Below are 12,932 nucleotides of genomic sequence, written 5' to 3'. Positions count from 1 at the left end.
CCCTCATTGCCCTGCAACAACAACAAACAACGACAACAAATGTATTCTGGGAGGGGGTGAGGATGCTGATGGTGGTGATGATGGCGATAACTAACATTTATTTAGCACTTTAAGGTTTGCAAAATGCTTTTCATGTTATTTCATTTGAGTGAAGCAGATTAAAAAGGTGCCTCCACTCCATAAGATTCAGTATCTATTTCATGAATGGATGCAAAGTAAAGTAAGTGAGCAGAACAGGAGAACTATTTACAGAACATCATCAACATTGTAAAAAATTGATACTTTTGGAAGATTCAACTCTGAAAAATGCACTGATCCTTTCTAGCTGTAGAGTCCAATGATGAAGCATGCTATCCCCTCCTGAGAGAAGTGATGGACTAAATTGAAGAAGGAGACATTTTTGGACACCTCAATGGAACAGATTTATTGCTTGACCAGGCATATTTGCTACAAGGGGGTTGTTTTTCCTTTTTTCCTTTTTTTTTATCAGTAGGAAGAGGTGAGGGGGAGAAAAAAAATAAATGTTGGATAATTGAACAATAAAATTTGATTTAAAAAAAGATGAACATCCAAAGATTTCCAGTGAACACATGTCATTGGTAAAAACCCTGATGATGTTTGTCCACATTCAAGGGCTTAGCTTGTGAGTCCACACTGATGCTATCACATAGAACATGAAGCATCAGTTCTCCTCTATGCTCATTCCTCCCTAGGTCCTGACTTTTCTGGTAAAAGGCAGCAGGGACCAAAGGCAGCAGCCACCCCAGCCACAAGGCCTCTGCTCTTCCTACCCACTCCCTGTTCACAGTGTACTCTCTGCCAAACAGAAGTTATCACTTCACATTTCTTACATCTGATGTACTCATGGTCTATATTTCACTTTGGATTCTTACAGCATAAGCATGGTGGAAATAACCTCCTGGTTGATCTCTCTGCCTCAAGTCTCTCTCCCCACACCCAGTCCACTCAGTTGACAAAGCCATCTTCCTAAGTAATGGGTCTGACCTTGTTATGACCCCTGCTCAATAAACTCAATCGCTCCCTATGGACTGCCAGAATCAAATATAAAATTCTCTGTATGACATTCAAAGCCATTGGGGGGGGGGAGGAATGAGGGTTAAGTGACTTGCCAGGGTCATCTACAGCTAGTAAGTGTCAAGTGTCTGAGGCCAAATTTGAACTCAGGTCCTCCTGAATCCAAGGCCGGTCCCCAAAGCCATTCTTAACCTGGCCTCTTCTTACCTTTCTGGTACTTCCTACCTTTCACCTTGTAGTCTGTCATCCAGTAATGTTGCTTTCTTGGTTGTTCCTCAAACAATATCTTCCATCTCCTGAATATGGCATTTTCTCAGGGTTCTCCCTCATGCCTGAGACACTCTCCCTCCTCATCTCTGTCTCTTTGCTCCTCCTTCAAGTCCCAGATAAAATTCTCACTTTTATAAGAGGCCTTAATTCTAATGCCTTCCCTCTGTTGATTATCTCCAATTTATCCTGTATATATTTTCTTGGTACATAGTCATTTGCATTTTGTCTCCCCATTAAACATAGAGAACAGGGACTGTCTTTTGCCCGTTTTTTTTTTTAATTCCAGTACCTGGAATTTTTTATCCCATAGTGCCTGGCACATAGTAGGTATTTAATAAATATTTAGACTGATTGACTCATGTATTTCTAGAAGGGGAGGACCACCTAATTGGAATGGAGCTCCAGCTGTTCTGAAAGAAAAGTCCATAGTTTCTCAGGTCTTAAGTAGGGAAGGGTTTCTCCTACTGTACATTAATTTAGATGGTAGACTAGATCTGGAATTAGAAGAGCCTGAATTCAAATCCAAAAACTGGCTATGTGACTCAGGACAAGTCACTTAACCTCTATCCTCATCTGTAAAATGGGGGTAATAACAGCACCTACCTATAAGGGTCATTGTGAAGATCAAATGAGATAATATTTATAAAGTGTGTTGTAAAGTTTAAAGTCCTTTACCACTTATCATTATTCAAACCCAGATTTGGACATAGGGCTAGACATATATAGGCATATAGACATAGAGAGTAGGAAGGGACATTAGAGAACATTCATTCAACTCCACATTTTAGAGAGGAGGAAAATGAGGTCCAATGAGGAAGAGGTGGTAAATAAGTAGCAGAAAGAGGATTTGATGAAGATCAGTCTTTCTGATTCTAAATTCAGCACTTTCCCCTCCACACTTCACAGCCTCCCCTAGAAAAACTTGCCCACTGTTGGACTTGAACAGGGACATCCTGGACACTTCATTTTCAGGCTGGGATTTAACTCACATAACAATCTTCAAAGTGGGAACTAGAAGAGGAAGGAAATATTTTACTAGGGGAAAATAAAATGGCAATCAGTTCCAAAGGCTTTTGGCTTTGAAAGAAATTAAAATACAACTTCTAATCTAAACTTGAGGATATATTAGGTCCTGACTTCAACCCCAACCGGTCTACCCAGCCTCCTAATGATGGTCTTCACCCTGTCTTGTGCTTGCTCTAGTCATTATCTCAGAACATTGTATAAATATTCATTAATTTTCTAGGAGTCCTGAGGGAAGTCGAGTCAATAGTTGGGCTGGATGATGACAGGAATTACAGAGCTGCCATAAACTCCTGGTCGTCATTGTCTTCCTTATAAGCAGGGAAACTGAGGCATAGAGGGAAGCAGGTGAAAGGGTTGGGCTCATGGCTCTATGCTGAGTCAGTGGGGAAACCAGTAACCTGGGCCTAAGCATTTTTCTATGATCTCCAGGAAGTGGGATATGAGTCGATTCAGCCAGGGTGCTTTCCGCTGCCCACACTTGCATGTCAGCAGATAAGGCTCTGGCAAAAAGGCCCTTGAATTATCAACCTTTGACACAGGCTCATTTTTCTCTCAAGGGAGAGGCAAGGGGGTGGGGACCTGGGGGTTTGGAGTTGGAAGAGAGACATCAGGGATCTGGGCACTGGAAATGAATCCTTATTCCGTGTTGACAAGGTATCTATGACTAAGAACATACAAGGACAGGATTCTGTTAATGATACAGCCCGTGATGACTGGATCCGGGAGGCAGTTGTGCCTCTAGAACTATAATAAGAACTGGACAGGATTTACTTTGCCCATGGCCTTAATAACCATCAGCAACACAGTGGTCCAGTCTAACCCACGATTCTTTAACTCAATCTACCCTGTCAGGTGTTGAACACAGCTGCTAGTCGTTGGAAAGGGGCCATCCTCAGGGGTGGAGGGAGGTTTCACAGATCTTTAGTCTGTTTCTATTGCCAATAGTGGTAAAAATGAATTCTTTTTTGCAAGATGATTATAGACCATTTAGTCTAGCTCCCTCATTTTACAGTTGAAGAAACTGAGGCCCAGGAAGGGTAAATGATTTGTAAAAGTCACACATGTAGTATCTATCAGAGATGGAATTTGAACCCAAGTGGTCTGACTCGAAAGCCAGTGACCTGTCCACTGTACCAAAACTGTCTATTGGCTGGGATAAATCCTAGCCTGTTTAAATACTTTCCTATCAGTTGGGATTTTGATCATAATTTTTAAAAAGTGAATTGGAATAAGGCAGGATGATAAATCACATTATATAATGCTTTAAGGTTTAAAGTCTTTCACAACAAACCTGTAAAGTGGGTGCTGCATTATTTTTTGTTTGTTTTTTTATTAAATGAGGAAACTGAGGTCCATAAATATGGAGTGACTTGTACAAAGTCCCATAGCAGCTAATAAATAGAAGAGCTACGAATTGAAACAAGGTTTCCTAGGATCACCTCCCTCCAAGGATTATTGTGAGGATCAAGTGAGATCATACTGCTAAAGCATTTAGCACAGTGCCTAGCACATAGTAGGTATCCTATGAACACTTGTTTCCTTCCTTCTTATTCCTTAAATCTAACCACTTTCCATTAGATTGGAAATTCCTTGAGGGCAGGGATGGTCTTGCCTCTTTTTGTATCCCTAGTGCTTAGCACAGTGCCTGACACATAGTAGGTGCTTATTAACTGTTTATTGATTAATTGCCCCTCTTCCCACTCCACATCCTCCCTAAGACAAGACAAGCACATCTGATGCCAAGGCACCAAACAGTTTTATTTTTGCCTTTAAAAAAATTATGACCTAGAAAATCATAACATAAATATTTCCATATACAAAAGAAGGGAAGGAAATGGGGTTTATATATGAAGCAATAAATATATTATATACACCTTGTTTTTTTTTAATTATCTTTTAAGAGTTATGAGAAAATCAAAGGAATGTCCATCAATTGGGGAATGCCTAAACAAGCTGTGGCTACATGATGGTGATGGAATATTATTGTGCTACAAGAAATGACAAGCAGGATGATTTCAGAAAGGCCTGGAAATACTTGTACGAACTGATGTATAGTGAAGTGAGCAGAACCAAGAGAACATTGTACACAGATTGTTTGATGAACTGTGAATGACAACTATTCTCAACAATACAATGAAGGACTATTGATGAAACATACTATCCACCTCCAAAAAAAAAAACCTGATATTGATGGAACACAGACTGAAGCATGCTATTTTTTATTTTCTTTCATATTTTTCTTTTAGTCAAGTTTTCTTGTGCAAAAATGACTAATGTGGTAATGTTTTTACATAATCGTACATATATAACCCATCTGGTTGCTTACTGCCTCGGGGAGGAGGGAAGAGAGGGAGGGAGGAGGGATAAAAATTGGAACTCAGAACTATAAATAAAAATGTTTATTACTTTAAAAAAGTAATGAGATAATGTCAACAGAGCCCTGCTTATCTGTGTCCCCTTTGAATTTCCTTCTGTTCTCTTATGTGTATTTTAAAAATGTTTCATTGATTCTATTTCTTCTTTTCTTTTTGCATTCCTATTACTACCTCCTACACCCTCCCCCTCCCCACCAAACGGAAAGACCTCCACTGTAACAAAAGTATAAGCAAGTGAAATCATGTTATGTCGTAATGGTTGTGTGTGAGCTGGGATTCAAATCTGAGGCTGGCTTGATGCCCAGTCCTAATGTTCTTTCCACTGTGTCATACTGCCTTATATGTGCTGATCATGTTTCTTTCCTGGTCTCCCTCAAAAACAAACAAACAAAATAATTTATAAAGCACTTTACCCATACAGCTTTATTCGAAAAAAAAATTATTTACCTGAGATATAAGTAGTATATTGTTAGTACTACTAATAAAAATTTAAAAACTCTTTAACAGTCAATAAACATTTATTATGCAGCTACTGTATGCCAGGCACTGTGCTAAGCACTAGGGATATTAAAAAAAGGCAAAAGGGGGCAGCTAGGTGGCGCAGTGGATAGAGCACCAGCCCTGGATTCAGGAGGACCTGAGTTCAAATCCGACCTCAGACACTTGACACTTACTAGCTGTGTGACCCTGGGCAAGTCAATTAACCCCAGTTGCCTCACCAAAAAAAAAAAAAAAAAGGCAAAAGACAATCCCTGCCCTCAAGGAGCTTATGATATAAGGGGGAGACAATCAAACAAATATATGTGGGTGTATATATGTGTATATATACACATATATGTATGTATATATCCCCCAAAATGCTATATACAGGATAAATAGGAAATAATTAACAGAGGGAAGGCACTAGAAGTAAGAGGGGTTGGGAAAGGCTTCCTGTAGAAGATGAGATTGTAGTTGGGATTTGAATAAAGCCAAGGAAGTCAGTAAGGGGCAATGAGTGGGGAGAACATTCCAGGAATGAAGGACAGCCAGAAGAAATGCCCAGAATCAGGAGATGGAGTGTCTTGTGAGAGGAACAACAGGAAGCCAGTATCACCGGACTGAAGAGTACATGACAGGGAATATGGTGTAAGAATACTGGAAAGGTAGGAGGGGGTAGGTTATGAAGGGCTTTGAACAACATACAGAGAATTTTATATATGCTTCTGGAGGCAAAAGAAAACATTGGAATATATTGACTGTTTGGGTGTTGGGGGGAGGGGTGTAAAATGATCAGACATTCACTTTAGGAAAATTACTGTCTTAAAGGCAGTTGGAGATGTAAGATTGGGGGTCAACAGAGAGGTTTTAAACAGGTTAGGTAGGAGCAGCTAGGTGGTGCAGTGGCTAGAGCACCGGCCCTGGAGTCAGGAGGACCCGAGTTCAAATATAGCCTCAGACACTTGACGCTAGCTGTGTGACCCTGGGCAAGTCACTTAACCCCAACTGCCTCACAAAAAAACAAAAACAAAAATAAAGCAAAAAAGGTTAGGTAGCCTAGAGAGTCATCAACAAAAAGATGGTAATTAAGTCCCTGGGAGCTGATGAGATCACTAAGAGTGGTATAGAGAGAGAAGAGAAACTTGTCCAGGCCAGAACCGTGAGGGACACCTACAGTTAGAGGGTGTGATCTGGTGGAGAAACCAGCAAAGAAAACTGAGAAGGAGCCATCAGATAGGTTGGAGGGGAACCAGGAGAGAAGGGTGTCCCAAAAACCTAGAGAGAAGAGAGTATTAAGGAGTAGAGAGTGATCAGTATTACCAAAGACTGCAGAGAGGTCAAGAAGAATGAGGATTGAGAAAAGGCCATTGGATTTGGCATTTAAGAGATCATTAGAGAAAACTGGAGAGAATGGTTTCAGTGGAATGATATGGTTGAAAGTCGGATTGTAAAGAGTTAAGGAGTGACATAAATACTAAATAAAATGGACATTTCCATATACATAATAGAACATAAAAAGATTCTATAGGGTATCCCCAAATCCTTAAAAGTGCACCAAAAGCACCAAAGCTTTTGGAATACCATATATATGAAACTGTGAACTTCTATTTCATGTAGCTTCATGCTCTCTTCTCAAAGCATTTCCAAATAACGGGACTTATCCACCTCTTCCCTGGATTACTGCAGTAGTTTTCTAATTCATATCCTGGACTCCTGTGTCTCCTCAGTTCAAATTAGCTCCTTCACACTCCTGCTGGATTAATGTTTCTTATGCATAGATCTAAATATTTCAATCCTTTCTCAAAATCTTTCCATGGCTCCCCATTATCTATGGAATAAAATACAAACACCTTAGCCTGGCACTGAAGCCCTCCACAATCTAGTATCAGCTGTGCTAGATATTAGAGGAGAGATTGGCAACCTTTTTCTGTCTAGGGTAAGAGGGAAATGTTTTAGGCTTTTGGGGCTAAGAAGCAAAATGGAGGATATTGTGTAGGTAATTACAAAATAAGAGAAAAAATAAATTTCCATAAAATTTTTGTTTACAAAATTCAAAACATAATTTAACAATTTGGTACATTTTTATGCTACTAGTCTACTGATGAGAAAAATGGAATTCCTTTTTGGGAGGAATAATGTTTTGTTTAATTGGGGTGCAAATCTAGTGTTCCCTATCATAAAACTTGATTGCAAGTGTTCATCTGTTATTTTTGAAATATGGACATTTCTCTTGTACTTGTACTAAAGTTTGAAAAAATGCTATTGGAACTGTAGTTTGAGCTCAGGAAACATATATACTCCAAATTTGTGTAGGAATGAAGTTATTTTTTTCTTAGAACAGTATAAAGAAGATTGGCTAGACTTGTGATTATTGCCATTCTGAGTTTATGCTTCTTATATTTAACAGCTCAAGAAGGGTATGAAGCAATTTGACCTGATTTCTGATTGTCATCAAATTAACTTTATTGCATTATAAGTTTTACACATTAGTGCTGTTCTGTCTTGTAATTTTAGGTTGAACTTATTTCAAAACATTATCAGGTCTGCAGGAAAAGATAATTCCAAAGTCATTCAGTCTTCAATAATAGTGGTTGAGGGTAGTTCTCATCAGAAAAAAAAAAAACAAAAAAATAGTCTTGGTCCTGAACACCAAAAAAAAAAAAAATGCAATGAAACTCCCTCTCTCTCTCTCTCTCTCTCTCTCTCTCTCTCTCTCTCTCTCTCTCTCTCTCTCTCTCTCTCTCTCTCTCTCCTTCTTCCCTCTTTCCTCTCCTTCCCCTCCCTCTTCTCCCTCCCTCCCACCCTCTCTGTCTGTCTCTCTAACAAAATGAGTATGCACTAGTAATAAGATAAATAAAATATTGTGGCATGCCAACATATGTAGCAATTGAAACTGTAGAATTATATTTGCATTACTGTGATTTGTAGTGGGTTGAGCAGCAGTGGGAAGCGATGAGTGGGCCACATATAGACTCTATGACAACTATTCAACTCTGCTGTTGTATTGGGAAAGCAGCCATACCGAATACATAAATGAAGGAGCATGACTATGTTGCAATAAAACTTTATTTTAAAATATGAAAAACATTTTAAACTTTGGGGCCATATAAAACCAGACAGCAGGTTGAACTTGGCCTTCTCTCTAATATGAGAGAAATCATTGTCGACCCTTGTCCTCAAGGCTATGTTGGCATCTGGAACAATAAGTCATTCAGAGCTCAAAGATTCAAACAAGTAATCCTTTTGCTAAAATCATACTCTAATACTTGGTTAAAAGCAGTTTCCAAGGTAATTTTTTTTTTTGCGGGGCAATAAGGGTTAAGTGACTTGCCCAGGGTCACACAGCTAGTAAGTATCAAGTGTCTGAGTTCAGATTTGAACTCAGGTCTTCCTGAATCCAGAGCCAGTGCTTTATCCACTGCGTCACCTAGCTGCCCCTCCAAGGTAATTTTTTTAAAGTTCAGGATGATAAAAACAGATAAAAGCTGGTGGCAGAGAAGTTCTCTGGAGCCTCAGGATGCTTGTACAGTCAGAGGTGTGTTGGTAAATGTTTCACAATGGACTCTCCAAAAAAAAAAATTAATAAAGTACACTGGACACACTTAAGTTTTATCTGTGTAAAAAAAAAAAGAAAAAAAAAGAAAAAAAAAGAAAAAAAGTTTTATCTGTGTTATTAACATTTCTCCATCTAGACAATTTACAAAACAATAAATCAAGTCCTGGTTTATAGTATTTGCTGATTTTTGAGGTGAGAATACACACACTGGACATTTAGCAATTGGACATCCTTGCCTATAGGACTATGTAAGTATGAGCTATTGTTATTGCTAGCATGCTTTCTTCTCTTAGCTTTAGGACACCATACTCTCCTGGTTCCATCACTATTCTCTCTAAGGACATCTAATTCACTTGCAAGTAAAGACATCACCCTCCTGATGTCATTGGTCCTCTTTGAGAAGGAAGGATGAACAACAAACAAAGAATACCTTATCTCTTTTCAGACTTTAAAGTGGAAATTCCATGAAGCCCTATTCTTGGTCCTCTTCTCTTTCTCCCTTGACAATTTAATTCAATCCCTTAATTTCAATTAGTACCTCTATTCAGATGATTCCCAAATATAAGTATTGAGCCCTGACCACTTCAGAACTTCAAACCTGTATTTCCAGTGATATCTCTCCCTTGAATAAGCCCATTAGTGACCTAAAACTCAGTATTTCCAAAATTAAGCTTATTGCTCTCCCTAAACCACCTCTTCCAGCAAATTTCCATTTTTATGATGTGTCATTATTTCTCTCAGTCTTCCATGTAATTCTTCCCTCTTCTTTAGCTCAAATCATCTCATTAGTCACCTAATCCTGATGATTTGACCTTTTCTCATATTTGTGCCCTCTCATCCATTCTGCTAACACAAATTCCCACCTGCCCAGACTACTGAAATAGTCTACCCAAAGGTCATCTCACCTCAATTTTCTCTCCCTTTAAGCCATCTTTCATATTGATGTTGGACTAATCTTTTTGTTTGTTTGTTTGTTTTTGGTGAGGCAATTGGGGTTAAGTGACTTGCCCAGGGTCACACAGCTAGTAAGTGTTAAGTAACTGAGACCAGATTTGAACTCAGGTCCTCCTGAATCCAGGGCTGGTGCTCTATCCACTGTGACACCTAGCTGCCCCTGTGTTAGACTAATCTTTAACCAAAGATCAGACTGTGTCACTTTCCTGCTCAAGAAATCATTCCTGGCCTCCCAAGAGGAATAAAGAAAGAAAAAGGAAGGAAATATGCATATTTATTAAGCTTCTACTATGTACCCAGGACTGTCAATAACTATACAAATGTTATCTCATTTGATTGGAAGTAGAACTCAGCCTCATCCCCTGATAGCCAAAGCTTTTCACAATTTTGCATCAATACTTTCTCAGTGTTGTCTCAATATTGTCTCTATGCTCCAGTCAAACCAGACTACCCTACATCCCTTGAACACGCCATCCCCAATTTCCTATCTCCCTAGCTTTGTTCCCATAACTTACTACTCTTAGAATGTCTTCCTGCTTCCTATTTGCTCAATTTTGAAGCTGCCTCCTCCAGAGTGCCTTCCAGGATTTTAAAAACTAGTAAGTTAGTATAACTTAGCACTTTCCCTCTTAGAACTCATGTAACACTTTATATTGTACCTATGGAATATAGTCAGGTCATTAAGTACAATAGATAGAGGGCTGGCCTTGAGAGTCCCACTTCTGACATATGATTCCCATGCTTCCAGGCAACTTTTTTTTTTTTTTGTGAGACAATTGGGGTTAAGTGACTTGCCCAGAGTCACACAGCTAGTAAGTGTTAAGTGTCTGAGGCCGGATTTGAACACAGGTCCTCCTGACTCCAGGGCCAGTGTTCTATCCACTGTGCCACCTAGCTGTCCCCAGGCAACTTTTTGAGACTATAAATTGTGAAGAACTTGTGACCAGTCTAGGGAGAGGGAGTTTCTTTGTCTGGGGGTTCCCTGTACTGATAACTGTCTAATGCTCTATCTCTAATATATTTATCCTGAATTATTTTGCTCTCTATCTACTTTATGTCTTCAAGAGGACAGGGGCTGGTACTTTCTTACCTAGTACTTTGTCTTCTGCATAGATAGATGGTACAGTGGGTAGAGAGCTGGATCTGGAGTCAGGGAGGCCTGAGTTCAAATCCAGATTCAGACATTTACTAGTTGTTTGACCCTTGGCAAGTCACTTAAAGTCTATTTGCCTCAGTGTCCTCAACTATAAAATGGGGATAATAATAGCACCTACTTCCCTGGGTTGTTGTGAGGATCAAATGAGATGATATTTGTAAAGCCCTGAGCCCAGGGCCTGACACATAGTAGGTGCTATACAAATGCTGGTTATTAAGCACAAAGTAGGTGCTTAATGAATGTTTATTGAATTGAACTGGAATTAGTTTTCCCAGGTTTCTGGGTAGAGGTTTGAGCCATGTGAAAAACAAAGTTCAGATGCCATTTCCAATAAGAGAACTATTCTGAGTCTATCCCTCTCTATATTTTATATGGATTTCTTTGTGTGTTTTTTCCACAATACAACAAAAGCTCTTTGAAGGCAGGGACCACCTATGAAAAGATTGTCTTTGTATCTGGTCAGCCAGACTTTATGTCAGTCAAGATTGTGAGTTTCTTAAGGACAGGGACTATCTTTTGTCTCTTTTTGTATCTCTAGTGCTTAGCACAGTGCCTGGCACATTGTAGGTGCTCAATAAGTGTTTCTTGATTGAAACATTTATTAAGCTGTTCCTATGTGTCAGGCACTGTGCTAAGTGCTGGGATAACAAAGAAGGGCAAAAAAAAAAGTTCTGTTACAGGAGAGACAAAATGTCAATAATTAGGTACATAGGGGCAGCTAGGTGGTACAGTAGATAAAGCACCGGCCCTGGATTCAGGAGGACCTGAGTTCAAATCCGACCTCAGACACTTGACATTTGCTAGCTGTGTGACCTTAGGTAAGTCACTTAACCCTCATTGCCCTGCCCCCCCCCAAATAATAATAATTAGGTACATAGAAGCTATGGATACAGAATAGATAGAAGGCAGCCTAAGAGGGGAAAACATAGCAGTGAGAGGGAAGGAGAGGTAGTAGGGACCTGATGGGATTTGAAATGGGTCTTAAAGGAAGCCAGAAAAATCAAGAGGTGGAAATGAAGAGGCAGAGAATTCTAGACATGGGGGGACAGCCACTGCAAAGTCATTGTGTCTAGCACACAATATTTGTGTGATTGAATTGACCTAGAAAAAAGACAGAAATTAAACTGGGCTTCAGGGCCCTGGTTAATGCACTTAACATTTCCAATATTGTATTATACTTATTTGATTTGTCTCAATGCATTCATCTTTTCTTTTTCATCACCTTCCGTACCTCACATAGTACATTTCAGGGGCAGCTGGAGTCAGTAGGACCTGAATTCAAATCTTACCTCAGACACTGGCTGTGAGACCCTAAGCAAGTCACTTAACCCCAATTGTCTTAAACATCCTGGGTCATCTCCAGCTGTCCTGATGTATATCTTGCCACTGCACCTGGATGGCTTTGGAGGAGAGAATGAGGTTGGTGAACTTGTACGGCCCCACCTCACTTAAATCCAATTCGGTACAAGTCATGACATCATCCCGATGTCATAGTCCTCTTTGAGAATGAAGGCACAACAACAGTACTTTTCAGCAAATGGTTAATGTTGGATTTGAATCAGAATCCTTTCTGCTCACATTCAGCTCCCATTTCTCTTTATTTCTCTGACTTAGCCCCACCATGACCCTTTGAAGACATTTGTTTCTCTGCTTTTCTTCAACACACACTTAGATAGAAATGTGTTTGCATAAATACTAGCAGATGAATTTTTAAAATATCACTTTTTTCCCTCCTGGCACTTAGTGAGAGAATTCAGCAAAGATAAACAGAGGAGTATCACATTAGAAACACAACAGATGGGCTCCTGCTAAGGGCCTGGACTTCCCCAGAGTTTTCACATTTTGGGGATGTAGGATTATGGCAAAATCTCCTTGTGATGTTCTCACTCAGTGTTTCTTGGGTACAATATTAATTGCTTAAAGGCTGGGCTTAATGCATACTTTCAGCCAAATTTTCCCTCTGGGGAAAGACAACCACTTCATGGGAGGAATTTGCTTCCCCAACTGATCAGAAATTTGGTTTAATTGTAGAATCTAGGAAAAGAGAGGAAGGAAGATTTCTTTTTTTCTCTACTCAAGG

Source organism: Dromiciops gliroides, chromosome 4 (assembly GCF_019393635.1).
Source record: "Dromiciops gliroides isolate mDroGli1 chromosome 4, mDroGli1.pri, whole genome shotgun sequence".
In the NCBI taxonomy this organism is placed as follows: domain Eukaryota; kingdom Metazoa; phylum Chordata; class Mammalia; order Microbiotheria; family Microbiotheriidae; genus Dromiciops; species Dromiciops gliroides.
The sequence above is the reverse complement of the archived record's forward strand: the minus strand, read 5'-3'. Positions refer to the sequence as shown.